At 46.3% G+C, this 18,505-nt stretch overlaps 1 protein-coding gene across 6 annotated transcripts in view; it reads right to left on the bottom strand.

Moving 5' to 3' along the window:
* LOC140409259 (leucine zipper putative tumor suppressor 3-like) overlaps positions 1-18,505 on the bottom strand; it is a 344,557-nt gene that overhangs the window by 75,263 nt on the left and 250,789 nt on the right. The window contains exon 1 of one of the 6 annotated variants that reach the window (XM_072497601.1): positions 11,609-11,758. The exons of the other annotated variants lie outside the window; for them this stretch is intronic. The gene's annotated coding sequence lies outside the window, so the exon portion shown is untranslated. Of the gene's footprint in view, positions 1-11,608; positions 11,759-18,505 lie in introns of those variants that run through there. 6 annotated transcript variants of the gene reach the window in all.

Here is an 18,505-nt window from a genome sequence, read left to right as displayed (position 1 = left end):
CACTTTTATCAACCGGCCAACCTTCGGGGCCCAACCCGGCCTACCTTCACGACCCACACCTTTGGCCCTCGTACCCGCTCCTCCAACGGAACCTGTTGGATGAAGGTGAAGCCTTCCAGTGTCGGAAAGTATGGAGTCTCCATCTTTCCAAAGTTCCGCATTTTTTTCCTGTAAAATGTTCTCAAAATCCCTCCGAACTTGTAAAAAAAAATGGATAAAATAAATGAATAAAATAAAATGAATAAAACTGCCCCGAACTTGTAAAAAAAAAGCTGCGACCGTTTAAAAAAAAAGCGGCCATACTGCGCATGCATGCCCGATCATCAGCGCGCATGCGCATAGTTTTGCGCATGTGCACCGATGATCTGGCATGCATGCGCAGTGCGGCCGCATTTGTTTTTACATGTTCATGGCCATTTTGAAGGCCGCTTGCAGCCGGCGTTATTAACAGTTTGACAATGCCTGACCTAACCTGAACATCTTTGGACTGTGGGAGGAAACTGGAGCACCCGGAGGAAACCCACGCAGACACGGGGAGAATGTGCAGACTCCGCACAGACAGTGACCCAAGCCGGGAATCGACCATGGGACCCTGGAGCTGTGAAGCAACAGTGCTAACTACTGTGCTACCGTGCCGCCCACTCAATAGGCAAACATTACAGACACCAGGGATGAGACGCACTTATTATGAACAGATGAAGAAACTGGGACATTTATCTTTGAGCGTTATCTGATAGAGGCATTCAAAATGATAGAAATTTCATAAAACAAATTGATAAATCCTGTTCCACCAGTTGATGTGTCTGAGGACATAAATTGAAGATTATTCAGTGCACGGCGCAGGAGGGGGTCAAGAAGTGGAGAAATGTGGCGTTGAGGCCGCCAATGGCAATAGCAGCATTTTCTACCATATAGTCTGATACTTGGAAATGAAACTTGCAGTCACGGGCTCCACAGTGAATTGCCGGCGGGCGGTTTCTGATTGGCACACCCAGTCATCAAATCAGACACTTGGGGCTGGATTCTTCGGCCGCGCCCACCGCATGATCGCCACGGATGGGACGTGGACCATGTAAAGGTCCATTGACCTCAGGCGGGAATTTCCGATCGCCAGGCGGGCGCGGATAAAGAATCCAGCCCAAGATGATCCGGGCGCCATTCTTCAAGACCACCCCAGAGCACAGTGAGCAAACCAGGAAACAATCTTCCACCAGGTACATCCCCCTTGTATCGCATGTCCCCCCTCACCAATCACTGCATTCATTTCCCAGCTCCATTGGCAGTGCTCCTCGCCAGGTACACACCATCTGAAACCAGTTGTGCCTCACGCCGTTCTGACATCACGCCGTCCTGGATGGATGTTTTGACGTGGGGGATAATTCCAGTGTGTGGACTTCATAATTATATGTTAATTTATTACAATTAGTTCCCCAACGTTGAACGCGGGAACACGGCCTATCACTGATTGCCGGGGGGGGGGGGGGGGGGGGGGGGGGGGGGGGAACAATTGCTTTCCACTGTGACTTTGTTGTGAATCACGACTTGGTCTTCTTGCGATATTTTCTATTCCCGCATCCACCTGACGCGAACGGGGGGAGGGAGACAATCCCGGCCTTAATATTATCCTAACCGCAGAACTTGCACATCGATCATCCAGTATCCTGCAAACATCAGCAGCAACAGCAGTGGAAGTATTTTTGTAGCCATCCGTTTGGGAATATCTTATACTATGCAGCACACAGATCGAGGTCTGTACTTCAACAGTGCTGAGTTATCTACTTGTTCCAAGAGTGCAACCATAGAACATAGAACATAGAACAATACAGCGCAGTACAGGCCCTTCGGCCCACGATGTTGCACCGAAACAAAAGCCATCTAACCTACACTATGCCATTATCATCCATATGTTTATCCAATAAACTTTTAAATGCCCTCAATGTTGGCGAGTTCACTACTGTAGCAGGTAGGGCATTCCACGGCCTCACTACTCTTTGCGTAAAGAACCTACCTCTGACCTCTGTCCTATATCTATTACCCCTCAGTTTAAAGTTATGTCCCCTCGTGCCAGCCATATCCATCCGCGGGAGAAGGCTCTCACTGTCCACCCTATCCAACCCCCTGATCATTTTGTATGCCTCTATTAAGTCTCCTCTTAACCTTCTTCTCTCCAACGAAAACAACCTCAAGTCCATCAGCCTTTCCTCATAAGATTTTCCCTCCATACCAGGCAACATCCTTGTAAATCTCCTCTGCACCCGCTCCAAAGCCTCCACGTCCTTCCTATAATGCGGTGACCAGAACTGTACGCAATACTCCAAATGCGGCCGTACCAGAGTTCTGTACAGCTGCAACATGACCTCCCGACTCCGGAACTCAATCCCTCTACCAATAAAGGCCAACACTCCATAGGCCTTCTTCACAACCCTATCAACCTGGGTGGCAACTTTCAGGGATCTATGTACATGGACACCTAGATCCCTCTGCTCATCCACACTTTCAAGAACTTTACCATTAGCCAAATATTCCGCATTCCTGTTATTCCTTCCAAAGTGAATCACCTCACACTTCTCTACATTAAACTCCATTTGCCACCTCTCAGCCCAGCTCTGCAGCTTATCTATATCCCTCTGTAACCTGCTACATCCTTCCACACTATCAACAACACCACCGACTTTAGTATCGTCTGCAAATTTACTCACCCACCCTTCTGCGCCTTCCTCTAGGTCATTGATAAAAATGACAAACAGCGACGGCCCCAGAACAGATCCTTGTGGTACTCCACTTGTGACTGTACTCCATTCTGAACATTTCCCATCAACCACCACCCTCTGTCTTCTTTCAGCTAGCCAGTTTCTGATCCACATCTCTAAATCACCCTCAATCCCCAGCCTCGTATTTTTTGCAATAGCCTACCGTGGGGAACCTTATCAAACGCTTTGCTGAAATCCATATACACCACATCAACTGCTCTACCCTCGTCTACCTGTTCAGTCACCTTCTCAAAGAACTCAATAAGGTTTGTGAGGCATGACCTACCCTTCACAAAGCCACGCTGACTATCCCTGATCATATTATTCCTATCTAGATGATTATAAATCTTGTCTCTTATAATCCTCTCCAAGACTTTACCCACTACAGACGTGAGGCTCACCGGTCTATAGTTGCCGGGGTTGTCTCTGCTCCCCTTTTTGAACAAAGGGACCACATTTGCTGTCCTCCAGTCCTCTGGCACTATTCCTGTAGCCAATGATGACATAAAAATCAAAGCCAAAGGTCCAACAATCTCTTCCCTGGCCTCCCAGAGAATCCTAGGATAAATCCCATCAGGTCCCGGGGACTTATCTATTTTCAGCCTGTCCAGAATTGCCAACCATACAACATAAAAACCCGGAAAGGATGGATAACTGCGAGCACCACTTTATGAAAATATGTCAATACAATGCGGAATCCCCACTGGGAAAAGGCCAGTGGATCTACTGTACTCAGATCACTGTGGTCCTTGGTGACTGATGCAGATGAGTAGAAAGTGGCTCTTTTGACAGTTAGATAACGGTCTCATGCTGCGGCATGATCCTGCGGCGTTTAAATTGAAACAGGGACTCGATGTGGTAGATACCCAGAAGCTATCTCCCTTGCTGGAGGACTTTAGTACGAAGTCTTACAACACCAGGTTAAAGTCCAACAGGTTTGTTTCGATGTCACTAGCTTTCGGAGCGCTGCTCCTTCCTCAGGTGAATCAGGTGAATGGAGGACTTTAGAACAAGGGGGCTCCAGAGCTTGGACATGCAGAAGTGACAATTCATGCAAAGGGAAGCAGAATTCAAGAATTCACCCCCCCCCCCCCTTTTATATCGTGACTTTCTCAAACCCAGGTTACCCCAAAGCGAATTTACTGCTAATTCCGTATTTCTGACTTGCAGTCGCTGTTGTAATGTCGGAAACGACAGTCTATTTGTGCACATCCAGCTTCCACAAATAGCAATGAGAAAATGACCAAATTATCTGTTTTCGTCATGCTGCTTGAGGGATGAATATTGACCAGGGCATCATGAAGAATTCTTCTCTTGAAACATTGTCATAAGAGTCTCTCCTATCGATTGAGAGGTGACACCCCGGTTTTACAGTCTAACTGAATCACCTGTGATACTGCAGAACTCCCTCAGCGCCAGCCAGGATTCTATTGTTCAATTTGTTTTTGGAGTGGGACTTGAACCCATAATTTCCTGACTCGGACGCGAGAGTGCTACAAACTCGGCCACAACTCATAAAAGGCTGCAGCTGCTGGGAGAATTGAAAAGGCTGAGGTTGCTAGATTTTGTTTGTTAAAGACTTGCATTTATAAAGCGCCTTTGACAACCTAGGGATTTCCCAAAACATTTTACAGCCAGTATACTCTTGTGACGTGCAGTTGATGTGTTAACGTTGGAAATGCAGCAGTCAATGTGCACACATCAAAGTCTCACACACAGTGATTAAACGTTGTGTGGGGGGGGGGGGGGGGGGGGGGGGGGGCGGCGGTGCAGAGGCTAAGTAGCTGACCGATGTCACGGCAGCAGTGCCAAACATGCGATCGTGAATCATTTTGGTCTCTGATCCACTTTCTTTTTCACTATTGTTCATCTCTAATAGCTTGCAGTTCTGACAAAGACTGCACTCTCTTTGTTTTCTGTCTTTGTCACCCTCTCCAGTGATACTGCTGAGTGTTTACAGCAGTTTCTGCTTTGGTAATGAGACTGAGCTGCTTCAACAATTGAGCTTTCAATACTGCTCTATACCCTTACAGAAAAGTGTTCATTGTGTAGTCATTCAAATACACATCATCTCATTTATATCCAAGTTACTGCATAGCTAACGGCTCAGAAACAGGTTGAACTGGTAATTAGTAAGGCAAAGTAAAGACATTGTTCCCTTTTTGGATTGCATCCAATGTATCAAAGTCAAATTTCCAGTAGATGTTGGGTGAGAGACCTTCCTTTGTTGTGACTGACTAACTAGAAACAAATTGTCTCTGTTTAACTTGGGAATCTGGTGCATTTGAAGATAGGAAGCAAAACTCTCGTCAGACTGGCTTTGTTACATTTCTGATGCAAGTAACATCAGAGATGTCAAGGGCAACATGTCTAGTGGTCTTGCTTCTTATGAATGAAGGGTCCAATTAGGGTCATCTAGGACAGTTTTTTCAAACATTTTTTTCCTGTGGTCCACTTTTGACAACCGACCGACCTTCGGGACCCTTGCTGTCCGACCTTCAGGACACATCCCAAGTTTGCTTGGGGAAAGGGGAAGGGGAACCTGCTTGATCCTCACGATCTCACTTAAATCAAGTTCACAGGAAGAGAGGGCAATGCACGTATTAGGTGAAGAGTTCAGCTGCTTCCTTTGCAGTCTTCATCAAAACGGAAAATCCAACCTCGCACATGTAGATCGTCGTTAAGGGCAATAGCAACAAAATGCTTCTTTTGCTCAGCACTGGATACTCCTGAGAGATGCTACTCCAGAATGCTGACAACTTCAGAATGCCAACTGCCTCAGGGGCTTTCTGGTGGGGTTCCCAGGTATCTGTTGCTCTCGCCCTTCTAGATGGTAGTGGTCATGGGTTTGGAAAGTGCTGTCAGAGGAACTTGGAGAGTTACTGCAGTGCAGTGGTGAGTAAAAAGCTCCTATTGAGGCTGAGACCCCAGAGTCAGTTATTAACCCAGCTGATTCCAAATTAAAAAGCTACGTTGCTGTAGCTGACATGTGACAGCACATTAAAAACCATACCTCAAGAAATCATCTTTATACTGCTTTGTTCCCAAGTTAAGTTTCTTCTTTGTAGGCTCTTAACCAGAGACCTAGAAACTCTGTACAGAGCTAAAATTAGCACTGCTCTGTCCCACTCTGGAAGCTCCTGAGCATCTCTCTCCAGCAGATTCTGTTGCGAGATCCTGTCCAGTAGGTACACTGCCTATTTGAGTCTCTGGCCATCTCTTACTTTTAAGGAAACAATCCATCTTCGCAGTCCTCTTGCCTTTTTTGCTAGCAGCTAGGAAATGGAAACAGTTCTCATCTGTGATTTTGCACCAAAAGCACGTACATAGAGATCGCTTGATGTCAAGTGTATGTTCAGGGCTCGTGACCTCACTGCTGCCGTTTCTGGCAGAAAATTGCACACAGTCTCATTCCTTTTCAATTAAAAGGTGTAAGTGAAATGAAAATCGCTTATTGTCACAAGTAGGCTTCAAATGAAGTTACTGTGAAAAGCCCCTAGTCGCCACATTCCGGCGCCTGTTCGGGGAGGCTGTTACGGGAATTGAACCGTGCTGCTGGCCTGCCTTGGTCTGCTTTCAAAGCCAGCAATTTAGCCCTGTGCTAACCATTCTCAATTTAAAAGCCAGTATTGACTGTTGGGCACTTCTCCCATGATTGGGACCACCGGGGGGAACGGCGTGACCGATCACTCTGTGACCCACCTGATACTCGCCTGCACTTATGAAAATCCCTGGTCACATCACATGACCAGCCACCTCAAACTAGCCTAGCCTACACAAGCCAAAATGCTAAATACTACAGAGGTTGGAAACCCCAAAAACAGAAAATGGTCTAAATACTCGGCAAGCCAAGCAGTATCGGGGAGAGAGACAGGGAGTCAACGTTTAAGGTCATAAGCAGAATGGCCATTCATCTATACTTTTTAAAATAAATTTTGTGTACCCAGTTCATTTTCTTTTCCAAGTAAGGGGCAATTTAGTGTGGCCAATCCACCTACCCTGCACATCTTTAGATTGCGGGGAGAGACCCACGCAGGTACGGGGAGTATGTGCAAACTCCACACGGACAGTGCCCCGGGGCCGGGGTCGAACCCGGGTACTCAGCGCCGTGAGGCAGCAGTGCTAACCATGTGCCACCATACCGCCGTTCCATCGTCTATACTTGAAATGAAAATGAAAATCGCTTATTGTCACAAGTAGGCTTCAATGAAGTTACTGTGAAAAGCCCCTAGTCGCCACATTTCGGCGCCTGTTCGGGGAGGCTGTTACGGGAATTGAACCGTGCTGCTGGCCTGCCTTGGTCTGCTTTCAAAGCCAGCGATTTAGCCCAGTGTGCTAAACAGCCCCTTAAGTATCCAATTGAAAAGGGAATTGTTTCTACTGCTCAATAATCACAGGGCTTTTCTCTAACACCTCCAAACTTTTCATAACTAATAAACAAAAGGTGTTTAAAGAAAATGCAAAAAGCAAAATCTTGCTTTGTGCTCTGTTCATTTTTCTCCTAGCTTATTTAAAACAGTGTCCACAAACAGTCACTTAATGTTACAGATGTTGCGTGTTGCTGAAAAGAGAGCCTTGTTGCTGAAGCTTTTCATCTTTCACTTATCAGGGCAAACACAAGAATACCAAATTTCAAACCAAACAACATGTGGCATGGTGGCACTGCTGCCTCACAGCTCCAGGGGTCTGGGTTCGATCCTGACCTCGGGTGACTGTGTGGAGTTTGCACATTTTCCCTGTGTCTGCGTGGGTTCCCTCCGGGTGCTCCAGTTTCCTCTAACTGCCCAAAGATATGCAGGTTAGGTGAATTGACCATGCTAAATTTCCCCTGGGTGTCCAAAGCTTAGGTGGAGTTGCAGGGATAGGGCGGGGGATTGGGCCTAGGTCAGGAGCTCTAACGGAGCAGGGGCCAATGCAGACACAATGGGCCGAATGGCCTGCTTCTGCACTGTCGGGATTCTATGATAATTTATATTACTGGAAAAACAGGTGCGGATTGGTTGTCAAGTCAACTCTGATTAAACGAGTTTTGCCACGAAGAAAGCAAGGGGAAACTATAGACTCCTCAAGCTCCTAGGTAATTCAAAAAAGGTGTAAAGCTTGAACATATTCCTTTTGTTTGCAGAGAGTGGGATTCTGCGAATGAGTGTATGTCACTTCTAGCAAGCGTGAATGAGCCATGTTATGAGCTCAACGGATTGTCTTAAATTGGTTTAGTGTAGCTACTGGCAAAGTGCAGCAAAACACAGTAAAACGTCTGCTGTGAGATGTGATTCTGCAAAGGGACAACACTTGCTGAACAATCCTAAGTATGCTAATAGCTACGCTAATAACTAATTTAAGATAGACAGTCAAGCTCATACCATGATAAAAGTAAATTACCATGGATGCTGAAATCTGATTTTAAAAAACAAAATACTGGACAATCACAGCCCTGACAGCATCTGTGGAGAGAGAAAGGGGCTAACGTTTCGAGTCTGGATGACTCTTTTTCAAAGCTTCCAGACTTGAAAGGTTAGGTCCATTCTTTCTCCACTATGCTGTCAGGCCTGCTGAGATTGTCCAGTATTTTCTGTTTTTGAGTTCATACCAAGGCTCATCGTGGACCTGCTCTCTGCAGAGAAACGGCATATGTTTAAGCCTTGAGCCTTTTTTGAATTACCCATGAGTTTGGCGAGCCTATACACCCCGCTGCTTTATCTATGGTAAAGCCTTGACCAATCAAAGGCAACTTACCTATCAATCAGTATCTGTTTCTCCTGTAAATTGTTATCATTTGAAATTGGGCATTCTTGCATTTGTCCCGATGAGTGTTTCCATTTGCAGGAGTATCAAATCAGTGTCCTAGAGATTAACCTCCAATTCCGAGAGACTCCAGGATAATCTGGAGGGCTGGCGGGCAACCTGGGTTCTTAAAGGGGCAGGATTACTGCATCCAATCCCATCAAGAATGAGGTTGTCACACAGCTTAGGTTGATGAGTTTAATAACCAGTTGAGACTTGGACATGTGTAATTTAACCATTCCTACTAACCACTAAGGAAAAGTGCTTTAAAAAATGCTTTACAATCCAAGCAAATACTATTGAAGTGTGGTCAATCTTGTAATGTAGAAAAAATGTCAGCTGGTTTTCACACAGCAAACTCCCACAAACAGCACTGTGATAATGATAAGGATGAGGATATTGGCTGATGTTTAAATATTGACTGAAGCAGTCAGTGCCCAAAAGTAGCAAGAACTGGGCAGTATCCCGGCTTGGGCTGACAAGTGGCAAGTAACATTCGCACCACACAAGGGCCAGGCAAGGATCATCGCCTGCAAGTGAGAATCCAGCCAGCTGCCCTTGACATTCAATGGCATTATCACTGAATCCTGCACCATTAACATCCTGGGAGTTTCCATTGACCAGAAATGCAACTGAATTAGCCATACTGTGGCTAATAGCGCATGGAAGATATTGGGAACTCTGAAGTGAGTAACTTACCTCCTCACTCTCCAAAGCCCGTCCACCAACAAGTCAGGAGTGTAATGGAATACTCTCCACTTGCCTGGATGAGCACAGCTCCAACAAGAAGCTCGACACCATCCAGGATAAAGCAGCCCGCTTGATTGGCATCCTGTCCACAAACATTCACACTCTTCTCCACACACACACACAGTGTGCACCATCTACAAGATGCATTGCAGGAACTCACCAAGGTTTACCTGGCGGTTTGCTCACATGGCGGCGTAGTCCTGACCTCGATCAAATTTCTCTTCCACAAGGAGAACAACCCCACCTTCTCCATTATCCCTGGAATCACTCCAGTGAAGCTTTTCTGCACCGTTCCATATCATCCAACAGCACACACCAACTGTACAGAAATAAGCAAGCTCCCAAGTGGAAAGGCTTGGAATTAGTTTGTTTTACACCAGTCAGAGAGACGGGAAGCCCAATTCTAGCTCTGGATGAAATGTTAAACAAAAGCTTTCAAGGTGGATGTGAAGATCCCATTGCACTGTATCAGCCAGTTTACGCACTGCAAGCTCTCACAAACAGCAGTAAAATAATGACCTAATTATTCCCCCCCTCCCCCCCCGCCCCCCAAAGTGGTTTTGGTAAAGGGAAAAAAGCACTGGTTCACCAGAATGGGAGCTGCTAGGGTGGGTGAGGGGAACAGCATGGACTATTGCTGATATTGCCGTGTGCTCACACCATGCTTCACTGGAGTTCAAATCAAGCTTCAAAGAACGGGAAACATGCAGAATGTAAAACCTTCAGCGGCCAAAGGAAACTTCCAATATGTTAGTGCCAAAGACAATGAGAGCGAGCAATAGCCTGAGGGCCATGACTCCGGACTCCTGTACCTACAATCAATGAGCTCATACTGAAACCGGGTTTTCATCACAAAAAGAAGCATTTTCTTTACCCATTTCCAATTATAATTCTTGTCTTGCAAACCAAGCTCTGGAATTCCCTCCCTAAACCTCTCTGCCCCTCCATCTCTCTTTCTTCCTGGAACGTAAACCTCTTGCAAAACCATCCTCTTGATCAAGCATTCTGGCATCTGCCTGAATCTCTTACTTGACTCCGTGTCAAACCTTGCTTTACAATACTCGTGTGAAAAGCTCTGGGACGTTTAATTACACTGAAGATAGTATAAATGTTGTTAGTATTAGGTACAAACAGCAAGGCTGGAAACGGAGCCTCAGAAAACTTGCTCCCTCGTCACACTTCATAAAATTTGGTGCATGTGAGATTCTTGTTGGTGTTTCAAAGTAATGTAATAAGATGCTGTATAAAGGCAGTCATTCAGTTCTTCGGTAGCTGAGGTCATGGGAGAACAATCCCTGCAGGCCAGTTCCCTGAATGTTCCCTACTAGGCACCTTTTATTCCCAATCGTGTCTGAGGTTCACCAGTTTTGACTTTGAAGTTAAGGTAGCTCTTTGCAGCCTCACAGGGAAAAAAGGAATAATCATTTGTATTTATATCTTATGACCTCAACGCATCCCAAAGCACTTGAAGGGCAAATTCCTACAAACAGCAATGTGATATCAACTAGATAACCTCTTTGTAGCAAAGTTGATTGAGGGGTAGCTCTCGACCACGCATTGTGCAGAAAAGATTCACGAGAATGATTCCAGGGAGGAGGGACGTCAGTTACGGGGACAAATGGGAGCAAGTGGGACTGTTCTTGGAGAAAAGGCGGTGGAGAGGAGATTTGATTGAAGTATTCCAAAATCATGAGTGGTCTGGACTGAGTAGATAGGGAGAAACTGTTCCCACGAGTGCGAGGATGTAGAATGAGGGGCACAGATTTAAGATAATTGGCAAAAGAAACAATGGGAGAAATGAGGAAGGAACCTTTTCACGCAGCGAGTGGCTAGGATCTGGACCGTGATGCCTGAGAGTGTGGTGGAGGCAGGTACAATCGAGGCATTTAAGAGGGCGTTTTAGTATTTGAAAAGGAAGAATGTATCAGGTTATAGGGAGAAGGCAGGGGAACGGCATTCGGTGCATTGATTATTTGAACAAGAGGGGTAACAGAATCAAGATGGGTAAATAAAGCGTTGAGATGCAGATTAACTGTGGTCTAATTGTATGTTGGGTTTGAGGGGCTGAGTACCCTATTCCTGTTTGTATGTATCTACCGGAGATTAGCCAGCTGAAAACCACACAAGCCACAGAATAAATGCAGCATCTGTAGGCTCTCTGCACGCAAGAGCTCCTGCTCACCTCAGTGAACAAAGTCTTTCATGCTCTCGAGTCCAGTAATGAAAATAAGACCCCTTTATCAATTGTCGGCTGCACATTCAGCTCTTGGGCAACACATCTGACCGAAGTAAAATGAACTGCAGAAGAAAGAAACACGTCATACCTTAAAGTCTCCTTCTGGTACATTTAGGTTTTGACTGGAAAATTAATGTCCTGGGAAGCCGTTGCAGCTTCTGAATTCAGCCCTTGCTGTGGAGCATAATGAGCTCGGGGAGTTTTCTATGGGAGGGTTTCCTCACAGCCTGCTGCTAACCTTGTCACTGTACAAGTGGCAAACTGCAATACAGGAAGATATATGTACTCACACACACACACCCACAAACAGGAGCTGGGAGGGGTTAAAGGACATTCTGCAGCACACATGTCAAAACTGTCAGCAGCGCTCGACTGGCTATTTGCACTGGCAGTACTGTTCCTCTACCAACTATGTAAACAGACTCAGCGGGCAGCCGGCACTCCCACCTAAATTGAGATGGATTATGCTCAGTGCTCTAACAGCCCTTTATCATAATGTGGAAAATTAAATACACTCCTGACTTTGCTTTTTTCTTAAAGGGAGAATGTCTTTGTGGAAAAGAAGAAACACAAGTATGTGGCAGACATAATTGTTGGTGCTCTGAGAGGGGCGGGGGGGGGGGGGGGGGGGGTGGTTTGAAATCGATTGCCAAGTGAAAGGAAGCACTTGCAGTTATATCGTGCCTTAACTTGTCCTCTGGATTTCCAGATATGCTGTATCTTCATTGAATTTCTTGACAGTTATATTCATTGTCCTGTGAGCAAATGCATTAACCAAACTGCACACAGCATGATCCCACTGACAGCAAATTAATTACCAATTCTGATTGGTTTTGACACAAAAGCCCACAGAGCCTAACTTGTCACTACTAATTATGCTCTTCTCACTTTTCCCTTTGGAATTTCAGTACTTGCAGATTTATGTTTAAGGTGATTGGCTGATCAATATGCATGCTGAATGAGGGAAGAATGTTGGCCAAGGCATTCGGGTTATTTTACTCCTCTTCAAATTGAATCACTGATCTTTCAAATCCATCCAAGCTGATAGAAGCAATAATTAGCTCAACAGCTTCATCCAAAAGACACAGGGTGGGATTTTCCGTTCCCCCCACCCGTCCCCCAGCAGCATGTTTTATTGTGGGAGAGGCAGTCCACCATTGGCTGGTGGAAGAATCTTCCAGTCCTGTTGCTGTCAACAGGGTCTCCCATTGTTTGCACCCTCCACCACCAGGGGGCCCATGATGGGGGGTTGCCATCGGCAGGAACGGAAGATCCCGCCAGCGGAAATGGCCAGATAATCCCATCCAAAGATGTGAAAAAGCACCATGATCTTTCTACCAGACTCTGCAGACCTTGATGGAGTGTGAGGATGCCAGAGAATCCTGGCCTCAGTATTTTGCTTTAGTAGTAAGGAAGTCGAGCTTGTTTTCATGTGAGAAAGTTGAAGCTTTGTGCAGGAACCATTGGACCCATTCGAGATTACAAGTGAATTGCCAATGTTAATTCCAACAATTAACTGTGGTAAAGTTGTTCAAATAGCAAAACGACACAAGCTAACTTAGGAAGTTGGAAGGATAAAGCAAAGGCAGGTAAACGTAATGGGTCAGCTGTAGAATTATGGACTTGGTTACCAGGGAATCCAATGACATTGTCAATATAAATGAGTTCAAAAGACAAATATACCTGGTTGGAAAGAGAGATAAGGTTCAGAGATTATGTGAAAAGTCATCCAAATGGTGATAAGATCCATTAAAGACGATGGGTTTTGCTTAACCTATTGTTTTTTTATCTTTCCTAAATATGTGTATATTTTATCTGAAGGTTTTCTCAAACAGGATATTATGAAGGGAGTCAGTTGCAGATTGATCCTTCGAACTTTCGTTCATGTTGGCAATGGGCTCGATTCAACTAAATGGGAACAAATCCCATCATTGCGAGCGTGTTAAGGTGCATGTTTCCCGGCACTCGCAGCACTGATAAACTCGCGTTGTATAAGGGGCTTCAGCTCGCCGGAACTCCCCAGTGTAGCGAGAGATCAGGACACCATTCTTAAATTGCACCCAATCTCCGAGGCCCCCCAATTAAACCCCGACCGCCCCCTCCCAGCCCGAACACACCGTGGGAGGACCCCCCCCCCAAACCCACGCAGGTCACCCCTTGCCCAATTGTATGTGCAAATGCAAGCTTGGCACCTTGGCCATGCCCAACTGGCACCCTGGTGGCACTACAAAGGTGTTCAGGTGGCACCAGGAGTGCCAGGGTACCATCCTGTCCAAAGGACATGCAGCTGGAGGTCTCCGATTCCCTCTAATATGCAGATTCCATTGGAGGCCCCAACGAGTGCCGTTCCGTCTGGTCCCCGTTTGTGGAGACTAATACTGAACGGCACTCACCCAAGGTCTCCGAGATGAAGGAGATGATTCCCAAAGCCTCAGGTACCTCAGGGATCTGCACATTAGAGTGAAACTAGCTGTCTTGCTCTAATATGCAGATTTACCAAAAAGTGATCCCGCCCACAATGGGCGGGATTTACATTGCCACATCTCGCGAGATTGTGTTGGATTTCGCGAGGCTTTGCGAGCCGGGTAGATCCCAGGAGCGAGGTCTCCTGGCTTTTATCAGTCACACTGTGCCGAGCTGCATCCAATAGGTCTGTCATATCTGTCAAAAGGCAAAAAGTATTTTTCTGCTTGATCATACCATAGCTCAACATCCAGAGCTTTAGTTGCCCTACCTTTCACCCATTGTTGGAATGTACCTTGACCGTACCAAACTATTTCCTCATTCAAGGCTGAATTTAAACCTTATTCAGGCCTTTCTCACCTCCAGACTCAACTATTCCAATTCTCTTTGTCTTAAGTCTCATTGTCGTGTTTGGTCCTTTATACCTTATGAAGAAATCCACCAAACACTTTGACTTGTCTAAACCAGAATCTTTTATTGAGTCTCGTGTGGTAAGATAGCAATCTGATACAGAGCACGTTATCATGGAGTCTGCTAACTACTCCTCTGGAATCTGCACCTAGCTCCGCCCATTTACTTGTATGTCTTATTCCCCTCTCAATCTTCTTCTGAAGATGGCCGGATGTGTCTCCCCTTATATGGGAGTCACTCGTCACATGACCTTGGTCTAGAGACCGTATGGTGTGTCTGCACTGCCACCTGCTGGTTGGAGGTCACACACCATCCATCTATGATATAGCCCAAAGGCATATCACCACATTCATGAACTCCAATTTGAACAAAATCTGACACAAATATCTTGTTCATTGTCAAGCCTTGTCTGCCCATCTCTCGTCGGTTACCCTCCTTCCCCAATAAGTCTCTCATCCTTAAATTGTTCCTCATCCCACCCTATCTGTGATCCTCCTCTATATCCTCCATCCATCCTCTGATTGACCTCTTGAGAATCATCCCTCCCTTAGGCCCACCATTGGTGGCGAACCCTTCAGCACCCCGTGATACTCTTTGAACTTCCCTCCCCAAATACCTCTGGTCTCTCTCCTCGCCCTTCAAAATGTCTTCAAAGCGGTTTCCTTTGACTAAAACTTTGGTCACTTCTAATCTCTTCTTCATTGGCTCGGTGGCTTGTTTTCGTATGGGTGATCTGAAATTGAAGTGCAATTGTGCACCTCGTAACATGAGCATTTTAAAACAGAATGTCCCTCCTTTTAAAACATGTTACTATTTTAGGGCAACTCTATGGTGAATATCGCAGTGTAGCAACAGTAAAACATTTAGTCACTGTCCAATCATGCATCCAATTTAAGTACTGCAGTAACCCAAGTGCAGTACATATAAAGCAGCTGATTTATGAAGTTGTGATGATCATGGACCTTGTTGTGGAATAATGCCAGGGATGAGCTTCGCAGTGATACCTTTATAGTAGCCTTAGTTAGGCTAAAATGTAAGCACACAACTTGTTTAAGTGAAGAATTCAAAGTGATTTATATGAGGCACAGCAGTAAAGCAGAATCATATCTCTCTGACACAGCACTGTACATTATCGGGGCCTTGAAAGTGTTAAACAATAAGATATTTTTCCCCACGCTGGCAGTTTACAGACTAAGTGCAATAGGCCTCTCTCCTGATACGACACTCTGCAACACCAGCCCAGAGTACTGGGTGGAGCACTAGAGAGACAGGACAAAGAGGATGTGACTCCACACTTCCTCCAAGTCCCAGAATTGTCCTCACTGAAGGTTATCCACTCCGATGCCCTCTCCTGCCTCCCCACTTCTCCCATTCCACCCCAACCAACTCTCTATGGTTTACTTTGCAGGCACTTTCTTTCTTCATTGGCAGTAATTAGCAACCAAGGCTACTTGTCAACCTAGATAAAGAGTGTTCAATTTGGGGAACCTAATTCTGTCCTCTGCTGAACTCCACTCAAACCAGCCTGTCTCCAGAACTCAGCGGTTTGCAATCAGAGGCCGGAGGCCAGAATAATTTTTTTTAACCCTTTGCAAATCTTGGTTCTCTAAAATCAATTGTAATTCACTAAATCCATTATTCGATTTTAAAAAGGTACATTAACCAGAAGTATTAAGGAATTTGGGATAATATGGGTACATGTTATTGGGATCAGCCATAATCTTAATAAGTGGCGGAAAAGACTCGGGGAGGCTAAATGGCTACTATACCTGTACCTTTGCTCATTACTCAGGCTGAGACAAGACATCTCAGCACATAGCTAATACTGGGGCATGGGTCTCATCTAAATAACTCAGTGTAAGAACATTGGGCGGGATTCACCGACCCCCCCGCCGGGTCGGAGAATCGCCGGGGGGCGGCTGAATCCTGCCGGCTGCCGAATTCTCCAGCGCCGGAGATTTGGCGGGGGTGGGAATCGTGCCGCGCCGGTCGGCGGGCCCCGCCCGGTAATTCTCCTGCCCGCGATGGGCTGAAGTCCCACCCGTTCTATGCAGGTCCCGCTGGCGTAAATTAGAGTTGGTCCCTTACCGGCGGGACCTGGCGGCGCGGGCGGGCTCCGGGGTTCTTGGGGGGTCACCGGGGGATCTGGCCCCGGGAGGTGCCCCCACGGTGGCCTGGCCCGCGGTCGGGGCCCACCGATCCGCGGGTGGGCCTGTGCCGTGGGGGCACTCTATTCCTTCCGCACCGGAGGCCGTGGTCATCTACCATGCCCGGTGCGGAAGTGAATCCTTCTGCGCATGTGCGGGGATGACGCCAGCACGCTCTGGCGCTCCCGCGCATGCGCCAACTCGCGCCAGCCGGCGGAGGCCCTTCGGCACCGGTTGGCATGGCGCTAGGCCCCTATCCCTCCGGTCGGCGTGACGCCAACCACTCCAGGGCGGGCCTAGCTCCTGAATCCTCCGCACCTTTGGGGCAGCCCGATGCCAGAGTGGTTCACGGCACTCCATCCCGCCAGGACCCCCCGCCCCACCGCGGACGTGAGAGTCCTGCCCATTATGCCTGGAAAAAGGAGTGATTCCGAAACTCAAATGACTATTGGTGTACTGTTGCCCTTCAAGGGCAATTAGGGGGCGGGCACAAAATTCTGGCCAAGCCAGTGGCTCCCATAACCCGTGAAGGAATACCTTTTAAAAAAAGGTCAAGACAAGGATGATAAAACCAGAGTTGTAATTGAAAAATGGTAATACTTGAAAAGTTTACACAATAAAACCTTCCCTTAATTAGTCCAAGAAATGTTGTTTACATTCTGAAGAAGGAATAGCAATGCTCTGTTTACATTACAGGATTCCAACTATTGTCATTGTCAAGAACAATGAAACGAGACTGCCACGAAAGAAGGGTAGAGAACCCCAGCCAGCTTTACATTATCAGGAGTTACCTTTTGTCCTCTATGCTGCACTTTAAAGCCAATTCACAAACTCAACCTGATATTTTCACTAGCGCTTCCATGATGAATAATTGAGTGTGTGTGGAAATGTTTCCATAGCGTCCTCATGAAATGTGGAAAATGACTGAGCCAAAATCCTAAAATTTTCGAACTAGCAGCAATGTGGATAGCTGTGGTTCAGAAGAAACCCCATGATCACCTTCCCAAGGGCAAGTATAGATGAGCAATAGATTCTGGCCTTTCCAGTGAAATCTACATCTGGAGAATGAATTGGAAAAACGCAAATAAGACCATAAGACATAGGAGCAGAATTAGGCCATTACATCTGATTGCAGCTTCTCCCTCTCAAACTGCAGTGTAAATTCTGTCATATTGTGGTCACTGCCCCTTAACGGTTCCTTCACCTTAAGTTCCCAAATCAGATCTGCCTCATTACACATCACCAAATCCAGAATTGTTTGTTCCCTAGTGGGCTCTACAACAAGCTGATCCGAAAAACTGTCTTGTAGACATTCTACAAATTCCTCTTCTTGGGATCCGCTACCAACCTGATTTTCCCAGTCCACCTACATATTGAAGTCCCCCATGATTATTGTAATATTACCTTTTTTACATGCCTTTTCTATCTCCTGATTTATTTTCTGCCCCACATCCTGACTACTGCTAGGGAGCCTGTACATAATTCCCATCAGGGTCTTTTTGCCTTTGTGATTCCTCAACTCTACTCACATAAATTCTATGCCTTCTGATCCTACACCGCTCCTTGCTATTGATTTAACTTCATCCCTTACTAACAATGCAACCCCGCCCCCTCTCAACATCTGCTTGTCCTTTCGATAGGACACATATCCTTGGATATTTGGATCCCAGCCCTGATCCCCTTGCAGCCACATCTCTGTGATGCCCCCAACATCGTACCAATTTCAACACCCTCAGTCCTGTATTGACCACCCACCTTCTCATATTTGTTCTGTTTTTTCGTTAGATTCCTGCCACCTTCTAAACACTCGGTTCTATTACGTGTTCTGGAAACTTGACTAACCTCTCCTGAGTCCTCAGCCCATTTAACTAGTTTAAGGTCCTTGTCATTAACCTGCACTTCTATCTTAGCCTTTAACTGGGATTTTCTAATTCTCCTGCAACTGAAGCCTCCCCCTCCATTAT

Source organism: Scyliorhinus torazame, chromosome 3 (genome assembly GCF_047496885.1).
Source record: "Scyliorhinus torazame isolate Kashiwa2021f chromosome 3, sScyTor2.1, whole genome shotgun sequence".
Lineage (NCBI taxonomy): Eukaryota > Metazoa > Chordata > Chondrichthyes > Carcharhiniformes > Scyliorhinidae > Scyliorhinus > Scyliorhinus torazame.
This window is presented reverse-complemented; position numbering and strand designations above follow the sequence as displayed.